We start from the raw sequence: 23,977 nt of genomic DNA on the forward strand, positions 1-23,977 counted from the left end.
TCCCGGCTTCATTGTCACTTTAGACTTCTAAATCAACGCCTAACAGGGTCATTGTACTCGTGTGATTCTGTGGCTGCAGCATTTTGCTCATAAGTATGCTACAGATGCAGGATCACATAACGACAATGACCCTGTTTATAGATTGACCTTTTAATAGCACCAAACAAACACAGGTTTTGGTGCAGTCTTTTTTATTTTTTGCTACTACTCCAAATATATTTCAGAGATCTGCCACACCCAAGCATTCTTTTTCAGAGCCCTGCTACTTACTACCCTGACAGAGCAGGGAATAAAGGTTTCCAACCCAGTGTTTGCAATAATAGTGTACATTAAAATGCTGGGGTCACACATAACGTAGTGTTTTAATATGACATTAACTGAAGTCCCACAGATTTGCCGTCAAAAGACTTTAAAACTTGCCACTGGATTCAAGCTAGCCTGGCTGATGAGGGGTGTTACCCTGAAACCGGTCCCAGGATGCTTGTTTCCGGTCCAGGGAGGACCTGGCTTGGCAGTTCGGGCTGGACTGTTACCATGAGGTACAGGGTCAAGACTGATTTGCATATGGCTGGGTCTAAACTGGGGTGACGAAGTGAGCTAAAGAATGATGATGGATTCAACCCAGATCTGTGACTGGGGGTGAGTGCCTGAAAAGGTTCAGCGCTCTGTCCATCATCTCCTTGTCTTTGCATTAACTGAAGTCCCACAGATTTGCCGCCAAAATACTTTAAAACTATGTTTTTCTTATATTTTTAGCACATGTAACTCACAGTGCCTCTTTTAAAAACTAATATCTGGGAAATAATTCTAGGTGGCACAATGATTTAAGTTGTTGTGAAGGTATAGAACAATTTGCTGTAAAAAATAAGAAACAGCTAGCATTTTGTGCAAGTATTAAATCTACTTCTTCAGGGCTCCCCTTCAAGAAACTTGAGCAGTTGATAAGCTGTACAAGCAAAGCTACTTCGCATTCAGCATCAACGCCCTCCCCTCTAGAGCAGGCAGGCCGGCTGGCATTCTGCTCCTATGGATTAAACCTCCCTAGATTGCTCGATTAAGGTTCTCAATACTGATTCCCCCAATATCCTTGCAATCAAATTGTCCCCGAAGCAGGACACCCCCTTCCTCCTGGTGAATGTGCACCTTAGGTCTTCCCCTTTCAAAAAGCAGGCACAAACTATGAAAATGCTTAATACAGTATGTCGCCGGGCCTCGGGAGAAGAGGAGGGGTACGAGTCAACCCTCATTGATGACAGCTTTCCACCTCCCCTGCAGGGTGCTGGCGGCCCCTTTAACGCCGGCTGGCTCATCGCGGACGAGGCGACGCCCTCTGTGACGTCAGCGGCAGGGAACCAATCGACAGCGTCCATCCCCCGTAAGGCGGAAGCCTGCGAGGAAGACGGCGCGAGAGCCCATGGAGGAGAGCAAGGAGTAGCGGAGAAGGAGAGCGAGGAGAAGAGTGGAGAACGAGAGGCGGTGGTCGGGAGCGGAGCGGAGCGAAGTACGAGTGCGACGGAGGAGGAGGAGCAGTCCGGAGGAGGCGAGTCGGAGGTCCGGACCGGCCGGGACGAGAGAGCTGCAGAGCCAGGAGGCCATCTACATGGCGTCTCGCCCCGCCACTCTCCTGGAGGAGGGTGGCTGGGAAAGGTACGGGGCCGGGTCCTGGGACTATTATCTACACGGGGAGGGAGGTAGCTATCGGGGAGGTCACGGGACGTCTAGGGGCACTGATTCCTTCTGTGAGTGGAAGGACTCAATTCACGCACAAACCTCATCATAGCACGTGTGTTTTGGTGGAAGACCCCGGTGACTGCTCACACCCTTCCCCCCTCAGAATCCCACAGAGAAAGAGCAGGTCACTAATATATTGCTCTCCATTCCTTGCATATACCCCGGAGGCATACCACTGGACGAGGACCTCGGAGAGGAGAAGAGAACAGCGTGCATACCCGCATCGGAGAGGAAGAGAGAGACCAAGACTTTGTGATTAATAAATACCCAAACCGAATCCGCTGTCTAGCCGTGTCCTTCTTCTACCCACGGGGAGGGTAAAGCGTTGGTGACACAGTACTAGACGGCTATGGGCCAGGCATTCACAAGGTTATTGCAGGTGGTTTTAACTGCTGCTTTTAGGCCCCCAACCCCTGATAGATTTGTTTTGGTTAAAGGATGAATGCTGGGGTGTTCCCTCCTACTCTGCAGCTAAAAAGATTCCCAAGATGGGTGCTCCTGCTGTCCAGATCTCAGATAATACTGCTACCCATGGCCTCCGGGTTTGTAATGGGTGCACCCCATTGGATCTTACTGCCAAACCACCCATCAAGAGGGGAGACTATTCGAGCAATATTGATTACATATTGCTTGACCTCACACCCTGGCATCAGATGGTAGATGTGGAGACCACTGATCTCCTGGATAGGGGCCACTTCCCTCTTGCACCTACATCAACAGGGAGTTACATTAAGGACAAAGCTTGCAAGGGGCCATCATCCCTTACCACAGCGGCCCTGAGCAACAATAGGAGCAAAGTAATGTGGGTGGCTATTGCAAGTAATGAGACTTTACTGAAAGAGATGCATGGTGCTGTCTGTAGTGCTCTATCCATTTGTATAGAGCAGGCCTACGTTCCCTCTCAGATTTTGGCCGTGCATACATTTCTAGTTGGGAACTTGAAACATTTTTTTGAGAGGAAAATCCGACCTCGTAGAAAGGCCGCTAGGGCACATGAATGGTTAATAAGAATTGCAAGATGGCTAATACAACCTTGATAGAAGCTCTAAAAAGCAATATGAGGCCTGTAATTTTACAAGTCAGATGGAATTATGCCCAAGCAATCAAATCCTGTGAATCCCAGTGGGAAGCTAAGGATTGGGAGGACCTGTTGGAAGCAGCCAAGGGGGGTGGTGCTAGGTTGTTCTGCCACTCGGTCTCACAATGGCCGCAGAAAGTTTGCTTCCCCTGATTGCCATATCCTTGAGGCAGACTGGGTTGGCTCACTTTATGGTCCTCAATGCAGATCCACTCTCCAAAACACCCCCAACTAATCCTGATACCCAATCCAACAACAGGGCCAACATGGAGGAGGTAGTGTCTTTCACCATTGAAAATACCCTTCAATGCACTGAGGGCACAGAAAGTGAGTAAAGCTCCTGGCATTGATGGGATCCCTTTGGACTTGTTCAGTGCTGAATGATCACGGCTGGACGGGCCAGCCGGCCAGCCGGGCAATCCCCCGGGAGGCTGGAGCTCCTGAAGGCCGGTTTTGACACCTGGAGGCCGGTTGAGCACCCAGGAATTGTGATGCACGTTACTCGATCCCCGTGGCCTCTATAAGATTCTCAGGCCCGTTTAAAAGACTAATGTATGGATGAATTAGGAGAAAGCGTCTCATAACGCTACCAATATGTTCTTTTTCTCGTCAGGCACAGTATTCTTGCACAGGTGCATGCATTATTAGAAATTGTATAGAAATAGCGCTACTGTGCTAAACTCTTATGTACTTGAATATTTAATTAAATCCCCTTCTGAACAAAAAGGAAAACTAGCGGATATAATTGAAACCTTTCAATAGGCACCTTTCAGGTTTTTTTTCGCAAAGTTATCCTGGGAAAATCATACTGAGCAAAGTGTCGGGGTCACTCAATCGGTGCAAATGGGGGCTGAATTAATAATTTTTTGACAGGGCTGTTTTAAGTTCCCAGTCCAGCCCTGTGAATGATATGGGCTCCCTATATTAATGCCCTGACCGATGCACCTCCAATAGGTGCCCCTAACCCTAACTCATGTGGAGGAGCCAAATTAACCCCTATTTACAAAAAGGGTTCAAGGCAAGAACCTGGTAATTACTGCTACATATCCCTGTTTGACAACATCCAAAAAAGATACAGCAAACAACTGCTGGTAAGACTTTGGGATTGGATTAGTTCCAACGGGACACTATTTCACCTACCAGCTGGCTACATCCCCAAAACAAGCACCGTGGACCAGATTATTCAGTTTTTGACCTTGAAATGGAAAGTTGTCGACTTGAATCACTGGGTGCTCCTTGTTGCCTTCGCTGATCTTCGCACAGCATTCAACCTCATCCCAAGGGTCAAACTTTGGGAAGTCCTCGTGAAAATTAGGGATCCCTCAGGGTTATTGATACCGATTCGAAATCTGTACACTGATAACTTTGCCAGAGCCAGATGGGGCCGGGGGATGGGGTGGGAGGGGGATCACAGAGAACTTTCCACTTGGGCGTGGTGTTCATCAAGGGTGCGTCCTTGCCCCTACATTAGTTCTGTTATTCATTAATGGAAGTATACCCTACCTAATGAACTGTCTGGATGTCAGCACAGATAGGAAAAAGGTCTCTGTGCCTTGACCATAAAGCCAGGTCTATCCTTCAGACTTGCAAACAAGGCTTCTTCTTATCTTATTTCACCAGCACTTGAGGTATGTAGGGCCCAAGCATGCAGTACCACTCGCTATGGTACAGATTTGTGGGGATATTGCAATCTTGACATGTTAGATAAAGGTGAAAAATCTTTCTTAAGATCTCTACTGAAGTTACCAAAAGACACACCACTACTTCCCCTAAGGTTTGACCTAAATGTTAGGCAATTTTCAGACATACCCCATCTTAAGCCCGTTTGATTTTGGGCTAGGATATGGTAATCCGAGTAACTTGCACCATACAGAGAGGGCATTATGGAAATCTTAGCTCACCACTTGGCCCTTCGGATCCTGTGAATAGCCTACATCAAGCTATGGTTGGTTAAGTTAGGATTGTCTCAATTCTGGCTCTAACCAACAGCAATGGGTCTGTGGTCTTATTAAAGATCATTACTGGAATGTTGTTCTTGGTTCAAGGATTTTTGCTGTCCCTTCGGGCAGCTTAATGGACCACTACCTGTCTTTTAAATGTGGCTCCTATTTTCAAGAGTTTATGGACTATGTGAATAGGCCATCATCTAGGTCTCTTTATATTAAATTCAGATTTGGGATTCTACTAACTGCTTCTTTTACCTCTACTTGGAGGAGCAATGTAAACCCCACCAATCTCTGCCCTATGGAATGTCGGTCAGTGGAGGATGACAAGCACTTGCTCTTCTTCTGTGGTGCATACACTAAACAGTGTGCCCACTGTATCATCCCCCTGTGCCGACTCCTCGGGCTTCAAAATAGGCACCGCGCTCTGAGACTATGTAGGGCAGATACTAGGAGCTGTGTTGTTTACTCGGTCGCCAGCTACCTTAAGTCTATATGGCATCTCAGAAAAAGCTGTATCAACACCCTAACACACTTTAAGTTTAATTGGACATATGGCCCTTTTTAAGTAATTTTAAGTGTGGTTGTTGCTTTTGTATATGAACAGGTGTATAAAAACAGGGTTTTGCCGGAAGGCACCATCAAGCTGTTTGTTAGCTGGAAACTAAATTCTCTCAATGCTGCTTGTTGATTTGAGATGTTTTTATTGTGCCATGCTTTTGAGTGTATGCTGCTGTGTGTACTTTTATGGTTTTTTTAACTGAAATAAAGTTACCTGATGATGATGACTCCCCTTTTCACTGTAAACTTTTCATTCATGTGATTCTTTTCCCCCTTCGGGACAGACGGGTACCAAAGTCCAGCCAATTTAGAGTAAACAGACAATAAAACCCAAAAATGAAAGGAGGAAGCAAACTGGTTGATATAAGAAAATGTAATAAAAGAGTGGGCACAGGTGCCAACAAACGCGGCGGACGTGCAAGGCTAGGTCGTGGCAGCTGTGACAGACGTGGAGCACGTGAACTCCATCCCCAACAGTTAGATTTATTTTAGAGCTTTATATGACGTGAACCACCCCGGAGATACAGGCATCACAGGTAAAAAACAAACAATCCCTGGCCCATTTTTGAGTGACTGCCAGCCCTACCTATGGGGGGTGAGGTAGCAGGAAGAGACCAAAGATACAGCGCCCAGAAATCAGTTCAACAAAGGCAGACTCACATTCTGGTCCATGATGAGCTGCTTGAGCTCTAAGAAGAGCAGACAGAAAATCCACCAAAATACTAGAAACAAAAACAAGTTACCAACTTTAGAACAAGCACTGGCAAAGCCAACGGGTCACGTCTTTTGGATCTACTGGCTTTGTCAATGCAGTCTGCCGATCCTATGCAGCATTGTCAAAAAGCTAAAATACAGATAAAAAAGAAGAAAAAAAGGTGTAATGGTGCGATGAGGTGGCCGCTCTTGGCATTCACATCATTCTGCAGGTGCGCACATGTATCACCAAACAGCAAGGGCCGTAGCTTGGTGAGTAAGATTGGCAGAGGGGGAGGAGGGTGAGCTTCAGATTGTTTCCCACCTTTTGCCCTTCAAGCAACAAAGAAAACAAGAAAATGAAGAGAAACCGGGAAATTCTGTGTACCCAGGCTCTCTTTTTTGGAACCTCCTCTTTTTTCTTACAAAAAAGGCTATAATCTGGGGACCATTTGGTACACGCTTTAACCTAGAAAGCCGCGGCCGCTGCAGGTAAGAGTGGTGGGGCTGGGTGGTGGGGATTTCAAGAGACGACCACAAGAGAAAATGAATTATTTATTTAATTTTCCCTCGTGGTCGTCTCTCGAAATCCCCCCCAGCCGGCCGAACTGCCCCACCGCTCTTACCCGCAGCGGCTGCGGCTAAACCTAGACACCAAAGACCAGTACCAACTAATCTATTACAATGACATGGGATCTACCACCACTGGTGGAACATTTTAAATGCAAACATTTAACCGTATGCCCTTTAACTTTCAAAACAAAAGACTTTAAAGTAGGCACACAAAATTATTCATTAAAAAATCTAAACAAATGCCGAAAATCCAAAGTAATTTATGCCATACGCTGGCCATGTGATCACACCTACATTGGCCAAGCGACACAAACGATAAAAACATGGATTATCCAAGACCAGAGCTGCGTTAGGTGCAAAGTGGGGAGAATGCCCCCCCCCGGTCTCTCATTTCCCTTCTTTGAACCATACAGAGACCGATTTCACTTGGCCGGTGATTGATCATCCGTCTCTCCTGTTACGCGGTGCAGACCTGTCACAACGTTTACCACAGTGTGGCTGTCGCTGGATCACACGCAGTGATTCTGTAAACCATGGCCTTAATACACCAGAGGAATGGGATAACATGGTCACTACCTAAAGTTCCCTGTGAACTAGTCTTTCTGATTTATACCATTCGCTAGACACAAGCAACTGTTCAAAGTGTAACTCATAAATGTATTGTGTATATATGTACGTATTCATATATTTTTCTTGATTGATGTCTTATTTTACCTCGCTTCATGCTTACATGATGACATATATGTATATTGGGGAACAGCCATTACAAAGCGTTTTTTACCACGCGTTGCCATTACATCGCATGCGTTACAACGCGTGCAATGTTACAACGCTTGGTAAAAACCACGCATACCATTACATCGCATGCGTTTTTACAACGCATGCGATGTACTGTGTAATGGCGGCGGCGACGGCTATCCTAGTCGTTGTGAGGAAACTGAGGCTGTTTCCTCACAATGACGTGCACCAAGGAGGAAGCAGGAACCGGGAGCAGACACGGCGACGCTGGAGAGGTAAAGGGGTTTGCGCTTGGGGTGGGGGTTACTTTTGTAGGGTTTAGGGTAGTGTTGTAATGTTTGTGTTGTGTGGGTTTTTTTATAACATTCTAGTGGTTTTTTTATAGTGTAGTGTTGTAGTGTTTGTTTAGTGTAGTGTATTAGGGTTTAGTGTAGTAGTGTTTATGTAGTGTAGTGTTTTAGGGTTTAGGTAGTGTTGTAGTGTTTGAGTAGTGTAGTATTTTAGGGGTTATTGTTTTGTAGTGTTTTATGATTTAGAGAAGTGTAGTAGTGTTGGTGTAGTGTAGTGTTTTAGGGTTTAGGGTAGTGTAGTAGTTTTTGTATAGTGTAGTGTTTTAGGGTTTAGGGTAGTGTTTGTGTAGTGTAGTGTTTTAGGGGTTAGTGTAGTGTTTTAGGGTTTAGGGTAGTGTAGTAGTGTTTGAGTAGTGTAGTGTTTTAGGGTTTAGGGTAGTGTTGTCGTTGTGTGTAGTGTAGTGTTTTTGAGTTTAGGGTAGTGTAGTGTTTTAGGGTTTAGGGTAGTGTAGTAGTGTTTGTGTAGTGTAGTGTTTTAGGGTTTAGGGTAGTGTAGTAGTTTTTGTATAGTGTAGTGTTTTAGGGTTTAGGGTAGTGTTTGTGTAGTGTAGTGTTTTAGGGGTTAGTGTAGTGTTTTAGGGTTTAGGGTAGTGTAGTAGTGTTTGAGTAGTGTAGTGTTTTAGGGTATAGGGTAGTGTTGTCGTTTTATGTAGTGTAGTGTTTTTGAGTTTAGGGTAGTGTAGTGTTTTAGGGTTTAGGGTAGTGTAGTAGTGTTTGCGTAGTGTAGTGTTTTAGGGTTTAGGGTAGTGTAGTAGTGTTGGTGTAGTGTAGTGTTTTAGGGTTTAGGGTAGTGTTGTAGTGTTTGTGTAGTGTAGTGTTTTAGGGTTTAGGGTAGTGTAGTGTTTTAGGGTTTAGGGTAGTGGAGTAGTGTTTGTGTAGTGTAATGTTTTAGGGTAGTGTTGTAGTGTTTGTGTAGTGTAGTGTTTTTGAGTTTAGGGTAGTGTAGTGCATTAGGGTTTAGGGTAGTGTTGTAGTGTGTAGTGTAGTGTTTTAGTGTAGTGTTGTGGGGTCGTGCAGGGTAGTGTAGTGTTATTGTAGGGAGAGGACTGGGGGCCGGGGAGGGTTGTGTAGGGGTAGGGTAGTCACTAACCTTGTAAACGTTCACCACGAGTATAGCTTTACCACGCATGCCTTTGCGTTGTAATGGCAAGCGTGGTAAAGGCACAGTCGTGGTAAAAATTTGCGTTGTAATGGCATGTCGTGGTCATTGACATCGCGTAGTAATACCAGCGTTGTAATGGCATGCGTGGTATTAGTATGCGATGTAATGACACACATCCATATTGGGGAACAGCCATATACTCTCTGCAATAGGTTGCCTCTCTCTATCCTCCAAGAGATTGCATGCCCTTCAAAATGGGGACAGTGCTTTGAAATGCCTTTCTTCTTAATTTTTTTTCCTTGGCCCATAAATGCCCATTCACGGTATTAAATTTTCCGTTAAAATTCTCTTTGTTGCCCCAGGGTACTCCCCAACACCCTAGATGCCTCCACTTGGACACTTTTCTAGGGTTTTATTAGCAATTAACACCTTGCATCTCATATATATATATCAACCTTTTACTGGCTGGCCCTTTCACTTGCTTTTGAAGCGCACACCTGCCCGGAGTCTCCCCAACCAGATGGACGATTCTTTCTCTGGTAAGGATTTTCCTGCTCACATGCCGTCTCGCACTCTCGCTCCGCGTAATGGAGGGTGCTAGATTCCGTTTTTTGTTTTTTCCATAGCGGTCCCGCTGACCTGTACAGACCTCATGGTGGGTCCCTTGCTGCCCCGAATTTACACGGTGCATCTTTGGAGCACTATCATCCATAATTACCCAGCTTTACCTTGGAGCGCTTGCACTATCCTGACCAGACCGGGCACCATGTTTGCCCTAACCTTGAATTACATATCAGTGAGTACCCTCTACTCCAGTTATTTGAACGCTGATATGCCCAAGTAATTCCTCATTCATACTGGTGTCTTCTCTAATTTTGGATTACACTTTCATAGTGTGACCAGCTGGCGCACTCGTTTTACCTACGGCAACCTCTGGAATTGACAATCACTAACAGACTCCAACCTTCTTGTGGAGTCACTATTCGCACACCAGGCTCCAGCGTACCAGACAATCCAAAAATGAGGGCACTGTTCCTAAAAAGAAAGAGAGAGTATCGACAGGTTGTCCAAGACAGGGGCATATGTATGGTGGCAGTCAGCAGGACTGTTTCATGTTGCCCTCACACATCCCAAAGGGATGTCATGCTTCATCGTAGGGTTGTTGCTCCTCATTGGGACGGTGCTGCAATGCCCAACGGGTCCCTCGAAGGGTCACTTCGACGGAGATCTTTTTTCGGTATGCCGTATGATGAATGCAAGGTAGAGTCTTATTCTACGCTCCTCCCAGCCCCGCTGCCTGCATAGGGAGACCACACCTTCATCGTCAGCTGGGCCACCCCTCTGCCTGGAATACAGAAGCCATAGGCTCCATTTTGGAAAAGGTTGTTGTGCCCTCAATAATGTGCAGCATCGCTAAATACCACGGCTGAACTGAGAATGTCCAGGCAATTACGTCGGACTGGCCACGGGGGGCCCTCGGTGGGGGGGGGGGCTGGTGGGAAGCACATGCTGCTGCAAAAATACCCCTCCGCGCCAAAACCGCCCCCACCCTTCCGGCCTACCGGATAATGCCTGGTGCCTGTTACGGCCAGTCTGGGCCTGCTAAATACTTAAGTCCCAAAGGCGAGACCGATAGCATTGCAAATGCTTGTTCTTTTTATACTTCTTAGTTTGCAGTCTGATGGTGTCTTGCCTGTGTGTGAGCCAAGAAACACCAGAGATGGTGAGCTTGTCTGCAAGGTAAGGAGGGGGCTGGTTGTGACGCCATCATTGTTTTCATGATGGTGCACCTCATAAAAAGTTATCACCGTTTCATTACTAAACCAACTTGTGCCTCATTCAAATTCACTTAGAAAAACAAAAAAGTGGTGGGTGGAAGGCGCGAATTAGGCTAAGTCGATGGCAATTATTTGTGCCTGCATTCTAGTTTTCCATTTTATAGATCAAATCGCCCTCTCAGACAAGGAACAGCCTTATGCAAACGAAAGAAAGTTCTCTAAATATCCAAAGACAGAAACAGTCTAGGACAAACCACCAGGGCAGGCCCGATCTCAACAAAAATACCAATACAAGGAATCCACACCTCAAGCAGTGCGTACGGACGGAGGTGCTGGGGGTAGGAGCTGTGGGGGCAGTGACTCTCCCCAACCATATTTATGAAAGGTCATACTTCTGCGTTGAACTGGACTTTTATTAATTATTAAATATAGTGGGTGAACTATTTCTAACTCCACCATTTAGTCTGTTCCCAGAAGGCGCATGAGGGGCATACTCACCTTGAAGTATACTCACTCTGAGCCAGTTTCTGGTGGGCCCCTCCCAAAATCCTCTGCCCTGGCACCATCAGCAGGAATATGGAGCAGGCACAGGGAGAAACTAGCTTCCTCATGTGCACAGGCCACACCCATGCAACTGACAGACAGCCTCTTTCTGAGATATCCATCGCACGGGGGCACATTTTGCACCCACTTCGTCGATTTTACAAAAGTCACCATTACAGAAAGACGTGGAAAAGTAGGTCGCACACTGCTCGTCACACCAGCAAGTTGCCCCAAAGGACTGTGGGAAATGTAGTGGCGACGGCGGGTACGCCTATGCCACGAAATGTAAATAGAACAGTATGTGTTGCGTTAGCCATCCCTGGACACGTGTTTCGAGGTAGTTGCCTCTCGTCAGCAGGGAGCAGGTCAGTGTAAAGGGGTGCCGTGTGGACTGCCAAAATGCCATTTTCATTGGGGGAACACGACTGGTAGGTGTAACAGTGTGCGACCAATCTGATGTAACCATTACAGAAAGACGTTTGTACCGAGTCTTAAATGATGGAAATTAAATTTGGAACCAGAACTAATCCTATGCAATACTTTCTTTAGTTAAAAATATTTCTATGTCAGACATATATATATAGATAGCCCGCGAAAAAAACACATTTACAGAAAAGTAGGACAAACTAATTTTTCACTATTTTGCGGAAAGATTGATCACGTTGATTTTGCTTCAACATTTGTACCATCCTTTACATTTGAAATGTGGCAGGATGTATTTTCTACACTTTAGAATTAAAGAATAGCTAAAGCGTCAAAACCTACCTCTCCATTTTTTGCCTCGGGTCAAAAGGTTTAGAGTAAATACGATCAGTGCCTGCAACAGCCACCGAAGAAAGTACCGAGTGCATATCGTTTCACACGTCTTACACAGGTATTACCGGTCCGCTGGCGCCCTCTTGTGGCCTTGGAGGCTTTCTGCTGGTGTTGGAAGCGGACGTGATTTAGAGCGGCTGTTTCTAAACTATTCACTATACAATTGGTCCTTCCAGCAGAGCTCTTATATTGTTCCAGGTCCAAGTTTATTCATTGGATTGTGGTAACTGTAATGTTGCTATCTTCATTGCTGGAAAGCCATGAAAAGTAAAAAGAGGCCACGCGCTGATATCATGGGAAACATTGCTCTGTGCCTCGCAGAGTGCAGTCTGCTTATGTATACATATCCTTATTTAAAACCAGACATGGGAATACTTAGCCTTCTGAGACTCGTGGAAACCAGTCAGAATCTCAGAAAACAAGATGCTGCGTCTAGAGTGATATACTGAGAGAGGGGGAACTAGAGAAACTGTTACACACAGCACTGCAGCAGAGGTGGTCAAGACAACACATGAACAGGGAGAGCAGAGTTAAGGGCCCGTGTTTGCTCTAGGAGTCCATCTTGGCTCTAAGAGCCCAGGCATGAGCTGAGCCATGGGAACATCTGGCATGGAAACTGTGCAACAAATATTAGGTAAAAGTATGATAAAGGGACTTCAAAATATTTTTAAAAATGTATCTCCTTGACAAGCGTTTCACCTTAGCACACCAGATGACATCACTGCATGCAGAAGCCTTTATTAAAAGTGATAGTCTTTAGACATGAACTTAGAAACATTCATGCCCCCCCACTCCAACAATATCATTAGTTAACTAATTGTGATTTTACACAAAGTCCCATTAAAGAGTACTGAGTCAAACACAAGAGAGATTTTAGTACAGGACCCCCCATCACACGTACTACAAGGTATTCTCATATGCCATAACAAAACTAAAATAGGAGGCTTTATCAAATAAAATAATTGCCTGCGATCACACCATTTGGTCAAGTGGCCAAGCCGGGATTGAGCCTGTTTTCTGGTCTCACTTTGTGTAATTCAGTCCCTAGATTGGTATCCCTTTCTTGGTCCTAATAGACATCAAAGTTTAACGCTTCGTCTTTCATCTTGGTGCACGAGGTTATAGCGTGGGAGCAGGCAGAAGCCACAAGAAAGCGCAGCTCATGTTGGGCTCCAGGGCTCAAGAGGACTTTGAGCTGAACTAGAGCCTGGCATTTGGCCCCAGGCTTCAGTGGCTCACTCATCTCATATTTTACTCTGTGCCTGAAAGAAGCTTAGATGCTGGTGTCACTGTGATACTTGTTTTGTATGTGAGGATATCTTAGCTTGCACTGCTGATGATCATCTTGTACCTGAGCTGCATGTGAGAGAAGCTTACACTGGGAAGCTTGCATTGTTTCTGGCCAGATCATTGTGTGTTCCATGGGTAAGAGGGAAACACGTACTCCTGCCTGGTGCTGTACCTGTTTTTGTGTGTGAAAGTCATACTATGTGTTTGAGTCAAGCTTGCACTTATATACACAAATGCTATTTGTTCGTAGTATCTAAGGGAGACATTAAATGGTGCTTCCCTGTGCCACACTTGTTGCATTGCCTTTCAAGGAGGCTTGCACGTGTGTTCCATGTCTTTTAGGGAATATTGTGATGCTCCTGGCCAGAGCTGTGTGTCTCGTGTGTGAGCCAGAGATCCCCTGCACTCCTGCTCTCTGTGCTCCATTTATTTCTGGGTGTTTTAGGTCTGACCTAAAAAAAGGTTTTAGCTGTCTCACAAGCCTCATGTTTTCTCACAGTATACAATCTTGCATGAAGAAAATGGGGTTTCAATAAACCCACTTCAGTTATTCATCAGACAGAGTGTCATTCACATATAATTCAGCTCTTCAGTACAGCATACATATAATTATACTGAGTGTCAGTCCTCCTCAGCCATTGTCATTGCTGCCAGCATTTGGCTCTGTCCAGCAACAGCCACTGGTCTTCAGGTAGTCTGTGTAACAGTATTTTACGGGCTTACTCTGTGTCACTATGCATCTCGAGAAACCTGACCTCAGGAGATGTTAGTTCATCCCCCAGCAGCTCACCTGCAAATGCAGACCAGTGCTAATTGACCAATGAGAGTACCAGCAGCTCCACTGCCATCATTACTGGACCACAACTGTCTTATGCAGAGTGCCAGGCATCACTGCTGCAAGCTTCAAAACCTTGCCACCATCTTGAAACAGTATTCTGCATACTCTTTCATTTTTTACTTTTGTAGTATGGCAAATCAGTGCATTCAGTTTTATTGAAGCACAGCCCTCCACATTTAGTTGGTATATTCTTTCTTTTAACTTTCTTTTTGTAGCATATGCTTGTGCTACATAGACAACCACCACATAGTTTTTTTAGAAAACAAGTGGGAATTTTTTTGATGCCAAGACTCATTCCCACAAAAGTCTGCAAAGATCACGCTCACATAGTCTGCAGTGCTGGTCCAAGTGTGGCTGATGGGAGATTAGATACCCTCAGCGGACTGTCAGTCTTCAGTGCAGCTTACTTCCAGAGCTTTACACTAGTGGACCAATGCACCCGATATCCATACTGTGTCCCCCATGCCACAGTCTATCCAACCTCTCCTCCTTCCTAGTGAGCGATGTATCGGTGTGTGAATAGTGTGCTCATGTGAGTGCAAGGAACGCCACCATGATTTGTGAGTACATTGTGAGGGATGCACCTGTGCGAGTGCATGATTAACACTGTCTTTTGTGCGTCAGGGCGATGTGTCTACAGCTTGAAAGTTGTGCCTGTGTGACTGCAGAGTGAGGTATGTGCCTGTGTGCGTGCAGCATGAGGGATGTGCTTACGTGAGGACAGAAGTGTGATTGTGTGTCTTTGTGTGCATGCACTTTACAAGGGCCAAATCTATTGGCTTTGGTCATTGTTTTTAGGGTTATGACTTGTAGAAACCCAGTGGAAGGAGTGGAAATAACAATAGTGAGTGCAAGATAATAGTAGTGAGTGTTGAAAGGGCAGATGCACACTCTGCCGGGGCAGCTGGCAGACTAAGATGAAACCCTAGTGAGGGGGCCCAGTTACTTTGCTTGCACTAGGGCCCATGGCTACCCAGCTCCATGACTGAGACGGATCTCCAGGATTCTACTCAAGGCTGTGATCTTCCCATGAACAGCCCGAGCAGCAGCATGCCCCCCTTCAAGGGTTTTAATTTTTGCGTGATCTGATGCAGGACTAATAGGTAAAATATAAATTCCATTTTCATGAATTATAAACTTCTATATATACAGATTAATACAAAAATATAATGACTTCAAAATTACAAATATGTTTACACTCTTATAAATTACTTTGAATACACCCCTTCAAATTCGTATCCATCCTCGGCTTGAAGAATAGGTTTTTTAAGCATGGTGTTGTAAGAGCACAACAGTGCAAAAAGCAACAAGCACAACATACGGGGCCTCTTCATGTACTGAAAATACATTGGTAAAAGTGGTTGCAATTTGCATATCAACTTTTACCTCATGCATTTAAGTTTTAACTATGGGCGACCCAAGTATTAATAGGTTGGTTCACAAAATACGCAAATGTTGAGGGTCGCAAATCGACCTACTTCATAAATATTAATGAGGTAGGTTGCAAATTGCGACCCACTACGATTGACTGCAAGCACAGCCACAACAGCCTCCATTGTGCCTGTGATTGCTTTTCAATAAAACAATATATTTTTTAAATACAGACCAGTTTTCTAAACGGGAAACTGGCTGTTTTTAAAAAGAAAAATTAAATGTTTTACAAACATGTTTTATAAGTAAGCAATGCTCCCATGGACCACTGGCTACTCCTAAAAAATATTTTATTAAATATTCACAATGGGGAAGAGGCTCCTTGGTGACCCCCTACCCATTTGCAATTGGGTTGCAACCTCCTTTGAGGTGTCCGTAAAATATGAGTATTTTGCAACTGGATTGTGGTAGCAAAACATTAATACATACCATAAGGAAATCAGTATTTGGAAGGAACACCCTAAACAAACACCATCAACTGCAAGAGTCCTGATGGTTTCCTAAACCAATCTAAAGATTCGGAAAACCTTTTTCCAAATCGTTAAATGGCTTTATACATTTTAAAAAGAGCTTTTGCATTCACAAACCCACTGATTTACCAAACCATAGGGTTGGCACATGCTAAAACTGTTAGTACAGGACGTCTCTAGTTCACAAAAATAAATGTTTTGCAAATGAGAAGTCCCCTTGCTCTGTTTCTACTTGACAACCATCTTAGTACGGAAAACCACTTCCAGTCCCCCGTGATATTCAGTAAATACTATACATGCAGGTGTGCGTGCATTGACAAACTCACAGTAGACAAAGAAACCTAGGGTCATTTCTCCTGCATGTGTTTTTCTGCCTGCTGTTTTAGACCCCGATTAGTCCTCCGTTCGCTACCCAAAAATTCCAACAGCATATCTGCATGTGGCAAGTGTGCTGGGGCTTGGACTTGTGAGAGGGTGTCCACTGCAGGTGTATTGTGTCGCACACCAGACGTAACAGATCGGTGTCACCAGGGCTCGAGTTGGGGTACCACGCGGGTGGACGGCGTCCCCCCACTTATTTTACCGGGAGCTCGATAACTGGAGCAAATGGAGCCACACATTCCCTCTCTGGCCTCTCTCGGGCGAGATCGGAGCTCATGCAGAATGCTGCTCACGCGCTGGCTTCTCTGATGCAATCACTTCTAAGGGGTGAGCGAGGGGAGGCAATGAGTCTGATGGTGCAAGCCACCTTTCGTGACATCACTTCCTGTCGTGACGTCAGCATTCCCCCACTTCTTTTTTTAGGACTTGTGCCCTGGGTGTCACACACAGTCCCGTACCATCTGCTCCAAGCTCTTGCGCTGCACAGTATCGCGCCGAAATGACATCAACTGCAGGGACGTAACAGGTGCACGCGGACGTCCTCGTGCACGGGCTTCACGTTCTCCTACTCCCTTACAGTGTGTCTTGGGCCTCAGCTGTCCTTATGAAATGAGGATCCCGCAGCAGATGTGATTGTGGGGGATCAGGCGGAGGCCGGAGGGGTGTTGGAAACTTTATACAAGTGCAGAGCAGCTGCTGATGCAGACGTGCCTAAAATGTACGGGAGAGGCAAAGAGATAGACACAGAGGGAAAGAGAGAGAAAAGGGATGAGAAGGCAGTAGAAAGTGAAGGAAAAGGGAAGGGTGAGGAAGAGAAGGAAGAAGGAAAGATAGAGAGTAAATGAGAAATAAGTGATGAGGTCAGCACGTGAACATATATGCAGAAGATGGTTGTATGACACAGCAACGCATGCCTAAGCCATGCAAACCTTAACCACGCGATCAACAACTGTGTCTTTACCACGCATGCTTTTACAACGGATTTTCGTTGTAAAGGCATGTTTCATGTTTGGTAAAGGCATAGGCGGGGTAAAGAAAGATCCCACCCCAGCCCCCCTGCCCTGAGCCCTAATATCCGGCCCACCTGTGTTCTAATCTACCCGCCCCAGCCCTATTAATTACCAAGACCTCCTACCCTCAGCCTTAAAAACACAGACCCCAGCCCCACAAAATGACCCCAGCCCACCCCGCACTCAGCCCTAAAAATTGTCCCCCAGCCCTGAAACTCCTAAAACTCAGCCCCCTGCCCAAAACCTACCTGACCCCAGCCCCCGCCTTGAGTACTAAAACCGGCCCCCACCTCTATTAAGTACCTTGTGACCATGGATGTCAATTCACCAAATGCCAGGAGTAGCGGAAGTGACATTGCACGCCACTTGACCTTTACTTTGACTCACACACACATGCTTACACATACTAACACATTCACACACTCTGGCACACAAACACACACTCACCCACAAGCATGCATACAGCATACATTTAACAGCATTCTTTTTAACTTACCTAAGCTTCCAGATAGGGTCATATTCCAGCTAATGTACTCCTTTTTTTTTATTACACTAATAGTGAATATTATTATTCACTATTAGTATAATAAAAAGGTTCACAGAAACCAGGCAAGTGGAGCTCCAACCAGCGTCCATTAGGAAGAGCCGCCCCTGTTTTCCAGGCACTGATTTTGCCACCTCTGAGGCCAGGGGGTCACAAAAGCAGTACCAGGGTTAGCAAGAGGCAAACCAGGGGTCCCAGCTGAGACCCCTGGAAACCCCTAAATGACGTCCATGCTTGTGACAAAAATAACTTACAGACTTACAAGGACAGGTAGAAGGTGCCTATATCTAGGAAGTAGGCAGGTCTGTCCAAAGAGGGCTCTTTAAATTATTTTAGAACATTGGAATGTCGGGCGCTCCACTGAAGACAATGAAGTAGCTCAGGTTTAATCATGACTGATTTAAACCTTCTGCTGCTTCATTCCACTGTTTGTATTTATATGTCTCCCTTTTTAATTTAGAACACTCTATCTTCAGACAGTTGAATGCTCTAAGAACCTCATTGCCCTTCTGCATTGGGCTATACCAGTTGATAATGGCCCTCTTCCTCGTTATAAGCTATAACCTGGGTTCAGGGCCTTTAACAACCGCTATTGCCCAGTAGGCTATAAGGACATATTAAACCCATCCATGTCATGCTCCTACATGTCATTGGTGACACCTACTGTCAGTTGTGGCGCTTGTTGGAATTTGTAGTTTCATTATATAAAGTTTGGCAGTGAAAAGTCCCTTCATGCAAAACGACTTTGGCTAAAAAACCCAGGACATGGGACTCATTGGCAGCTTGGCATACCCATGCACCAAGTCAACATGCCCTTTGTGTGCTAACTTCTCAGGAGAGGAACAACAGCTTAGAGGCTAGTTTCCACTGTATTCACAGGGCGTTTACGTAAACAGAATTTACATGTTGCATAAAACACAGGTCACAATCAAACACAGCTATACGAGTGCACCTCTAGGATAGACAAAAACTCTGAGGCTTGCTTGACATTCTGTGCTGTTAAAGAGATACCGAACAGATGAATATCCTCAGAAGGGTTATGCTATGCGACACCTTTAATGCGATTACAAAGTAACGTGGAGAGTGGTAAAACTCAAGGGTGGACATCGGTAACTGTCGGTCAGTCAGTGACATCGGGGTGTACAGCTCCCAAACATCAATAAGAGGCTGAATCACCGGACAGAGCAAAGGTAACATCTGCCATGGATCTACGTTGGAGCCATTGTGTGCATGCGATGGATCCACATTAGAGCTATTGTTTGCGTTCGCTGGATCCGCATTGCAGCTATAGTTTGAGTGGGTTGGATCTACATTGGCGCTATATTCCATATGTGTTGGATCTATGTTAGAGACATTGTTTGCATGTGTTTGATCCACATCGGAATTATAGTTTTTATGCGTTCGATGTGCAGTAGAGCCATAGTTCGTATGTGTTGACTCTTCGTTGGAGCCATTGTTTGCATGTGTTGGATCTACGTTGGAACCATTCTTTGCATGTGTTGGATCAGTGTTGGAAGCATTGTTTGCATGTGTTGGATCAGCGTTGGAGCCATTGTTTGCATGTGTTGGATCAGCGTTGGAGCCATTGTTTGCATGTGTTGGATCTAAGTTGGAGCCATTGCAATAGCAAGTGAACAACCAATTGCTCTTTTTGCTCAATCAGAAGTATAGTCATATTAATTATGCCTCTAGTGACCTTATATCTGGCACAGGTGAAGTTCTTGACAGAAACTCACCTCTCAACCGGTTTCTTATCAAGAAAAATCTGAGAACTCTCAAAGTGTGGCTCTCAGAGTTGCTGAAAAAAGAACAACTTATGGCCTGTCAAGAGTAGGGAACAATCAATGCCAAAGCCAAAAGGTCTTTCCTATGAGAGCTTTCGGCTTTAGCAATGTTTGGTAGCAATGCTGTACAGCAGTACTGATGCGTTACAATGTGGCTAAAACAAATTTAAGAAAGTGCTATAATGTAGTCATGGCAAATGCACTTTTTAAAGTGCATTAGGACTGGTTGCATCATAGTCTATTTATTAGTATTATTTTTAGCCATACTGCACAGCAGGCACACTGATATACAGCATGCCTACAAATCATTGCCAAAGTCAGCAATGCCCATGCTGTGCAGCATGAACAAAAGACAAATGCAGCGTCAATACTCTCAAAGGCGAGACCTATTGGCTTTGTCAATACTTGTTAGGTCTCAGCACAAAACCCCTATGATTCTGAGCAAATTAATCTCCCCATGCCTGAAGATGAAAAAAAAACACATTTGGCAAAAAAAATCCAATCTCATAAAGAAAGCAATTGAGCCCATGTCTTAATGAAAATACATTTGGAAGCAGTTGGAATCTGTTCTCACAATAAAAGCAGATAACATCTGTTGTCACAATAAACATCGATTTCAAAGGAGAAAAATACTTCTTTTAAGTGTGTGTGGCACAGTAAAACCATAGTTACAAATGGCAACAAGGACGAGAGGAAATAAGAAAAAATAAAAGTAGTACTCCAATCACAGCACTTTCAGCAGAAAGACAGCAATCAAGCTGAGGCAATGAGTACTTGGTCCATGCTCCAGCCAAAAGAAGAGAAAGCGAAGCCAGTAGGCGCTGGCCAATTAGAAAGCAGCAATAAAGAATGATAGTAAAACTAACAAATGATAATCAATGGGCGGACTGCAAGCCCCTTGTTAAATACAATATCTCTCACAAGCTAGAGCACATGCAGTGCCTGCGCTGTTGCAATCAAGATTTACAGAGGTCGAAGTCTGATTTTCAAGAAGATGTTCTCTGCTTCAGGGATCAACTGAAAATGTATAACAATGCATGGTTCAAAACTAATTTTTGGCCTCTTTTTTCTTGAATTCAGCACCCTGACCTTTCACCACAATCCCTATTTCATTCTTATTTTCAGCCGCCAGTTGTCCCAGGCTTGCAGATGAAGGAGTTCCATTGGCCCGAGTTTGTTTCAGTGTTTGACGAAGAAGTTTTGAGGCTACTCCATGCTATTAAATGTGTGCTTCCAGATGACATTTCAATCTTTGACTCCTGTGAAGGCCTTCAGACCAGTCCCACTGGAGTGAAAATTGGGGACGGTAAATCTACTTTTACAAATGTCAGTGCGTATGTCATCATAGCTGAGAATTAAAATTTCATTGCAAGCGGCGGGTAAAATGGTCCCTTCTCTCCGCTCTGATCCCTTCTTCCCTGTACCTATCTGTGACCTTTTACGAGAACAGAGGGTGGGGGGGCAACCTAAAAAGGAAATAAAAAAAAACTGTACCTCAATTTGTACAACCAACAGGCGCTGCCCTGTAACATCATGCGAGACGAGGTGCATGTTATATGTTGATCTCTATTTGTTTATTTTTTTTTTGGCTTTCGTATATGACAAAATCTCAATAAAGTCTTATTGAAATAAAAAAAAAACTAAATGGTCACCACTGAACTGTGTGAAAGTCTTCCGATTTGCCTTAGAACTACTGTTTTTGTTCAATGCTTGTCAACAGCAAGCATGAATTCTCAAGGAGCTTGAAGGTCGGATATACTCTCTCACCTGGGTTTCTTTCACTCTTTCACACCAGCAATACCTCTTTCTTTGCATTTCAGCCATGTGATCTCCATTGGAGCTTGGCATGTAAACACCTATAAATTTGTTTTATGAACGTATATATATGAGCATTTATGCTCAGCAGGTGCAGGGGGACCTCATGTCACTGGACTCTGTCATTCACTGACTTTGATTTTTCCTGTTCAGACGTCAATTAGGCGTGTCAGCAGATTTTCTTCAACAATTTATTAGAAGGAAAATAAAATTTTAAGACCATGGCAACTTGGATTCCGCATAATAAACACTGAAACAACCCGGGTCTTAAGCTGAGTAAAGATTCAACACTAACAGGCCAGAGTATTCCCCATTCTTGATCGGACAGCTCTATAAGAGAGAACCTCCTTAAAAAGGACCCATCAATCACTTAAGGTGGTTAGTTTTTATCATCATTTGGGTCTGTGCACTTCAACATGCCGAACCAGTTCCTGAAATAGCGATCTGGTCACGTGCAAAGAAGACGCAACAAAAGAGGGTTGTCGTCAGATCTCCCAAAGATTTTGTCAGGGATAACATTGTACCCATTCATCAATGAAGGAGATCCTAAAGTCAGCAGTATTAAATAATAATAGTGTGAACTAAAAATGGCTAAGGGTGCTCAAAAGTTCTTTATTGGTAGAGAACCCCTGTCATATGTACCGGGGTACCGACGGATAGAGCGGGGCCCCTTTCTCTGAGTTGAGACCAGGTTGAGGTGAGGGCAACACCCAATTTATATGGGTACCCGGTTTTGATTGCTTCTGAACTAACCGGTGCGGTAGGAATATTTTAGTCACACAAACTCCCTTTTGGATTTCTTTTTTCACGTTTTCACATTGAACTACAGCAGTATCATAGGTCCTGATGAAAGCCCTGATACTTTTTGATCTAAAATGGGCAGAAACATGTTGACCGTTTTGCTATGGACATTAGCATAATGACAAACTTATTTATGCTGGATTGCCATATTGCTTTTTACATATGACAGGGGTTCTCTACCAATAAAGAACTTTTGAGCACCCTTAGCCATTTTTAGTTCACACTATTATTATTTAATACTGCTGACTTTAGGATCTCCTTCATTGATCTATGGGTACAATGTTATCCCTGACAAAATCTTTGGGAGATCTGACGACAACCCTCTTTTGTTGCATCTTCTTTGCACGTGACCAGATCGCTATTTCAGGAACTGGTTCGGCATGTTGAAGTGCACAGACCCAAATGATGATAAAAACTAACCACCTTAAGTGATTGATGGGTCCTGTTTAAGGAGGTTCTCTCTTATAGAGCTGTCAGATCAAGAATGGGGAATACTCTGGCCTGTTAGTGTTGAATCTTTACTCAGCTTAAGACCCGGGTTGTTTCAGTGTTTATTATATTGTTCTCTAGGGAAAACACAACCTGCTGGTCTATCTTTTACAAAAAAATGTTTCCCTTGGACCTCCCCCCCACATTGATATGTGTTATTAACTTGGATTCCGCCCCAGGCAGGGCTTAATTTGTGCCGGTGCTTTCCGGTGCTTAGCACCGGCACTTACTTGACAGGGCCGGGTCTACAGTCCGACTCTGACTCTACACGCATCTGCTGCACTGCGCGCACGAGGCGCACCATTCATGTCACATTAATCAATTTAACTTATTACTGTACACCTGCTTCGCACTGTTCACGTCACATTAATCAATTTAACTTATTACTGTACACCTGCTTCTGTGCTGTCCTCTCTCTCTCGTGCAGCCGCATGTGTTTTTCACATCTCCCGAGCAGCCGTCGTTTAAAAGTGCTGCTGAGTGTGGGACACTTAAACTGCCCTGAGCCCCGCCCCAGCCCAGAGGAGATTCTTATTCATTAAATATAACTAGGTTAATGGCGGCACCGCACAGCGTGCCGCGGCTGCCTTAGCCACTTGCCTGTGGTGGGCGGGCCGGAGGACACTGGTTTGGGCTGGATTTTGGTGATGATGAGGTAGGGGCGGGCTGTGTGGCAACGTGCGCACTGCGCAGATTTTTTTCACATTGCAAATTTGCCACGTCTCAGGCCTCAGCATAACGGTTAACCACCGCAGCGTGCATCAGGCAGCTCACCACGAGTCATCGCGTTGTGGCGTTGTGAGGGCATCGATCAGCGGCCACATCCACTACAGTACTGTGACTGGTAGTATTAAGCAGCACCAGGCAGGCCTAATCAGTTATTAAAGAAAGGCCGTGGGTGCGCCGTGAAACCAGTGTTAGTGTGTCCAGAGTCAGTCCCTGCCGGCCGGCCCACCACAGATAACGGTAAGACAAGTTAAGTACTAACTCGGTTAGTAGTACTCTGTACTGTACTAGTAAGTAGATGCTACTAGCGATGCCAATATGCCTTGATCATTGCCTTGCCATAAAAACCAACGCTGCCTGCGTTTCATTTTGGAGTGTGGTGGTAGTGGGGGTGGTGTGACGGCTGTGACGACCTGACCGACGGTCACGGTCACCAGAATACCGTGGTGGTAGGGATGGCGGTCTGGCGGGGCAGCTAGCCTCCGTCTGCTC

At 45.0% G+C, this 23,977-nt stretch overlaps 2 protein-coding genes across 7 annotated transcripts in view; both read right to left on the reverse strand.

Annotated features, from left to right (window-relative positions):
• LOC146776491 (uncharacterized) overlaps nucleotides 1–11,169 on the reverse strand; it is a 131,150-nt gene extending 119,981 nt beyond the window's left edge. Inside the window, exon 1 of the mRNA XM_085639751.1 lies at nucleotides 11,046–11,169. The gene's annotated coding sequence lies outside the window, so the exon portion shown is untranslated. The remainder of the gene's footprint in view (nucleotides 1–11,045) is intronic.
• The window catches only part of GSE1 (Gse1 coiled-coil protein), a 1,027,427-nt gene that overhangs the window by 772,068 nt on the left and 231,382 nt on the right, over nucleotides 1–23,977 (reverse strand). The window lies entirely within an intron of this gene.

Source organism: Triturus cristatus, chromosome 12 (genome assembly GCF_964204655.1).
Source record: "Triturus cristatus chromosome 12, aTriCri1.1, whole genome shotgun sequence".
Taxonomy (NCBI): domain Eukaryota; kingdom Metazoa; phylum Chordata; class Amphibia; order Caudata; family Salamandridae; genus Triturus; species Triturus cristatus.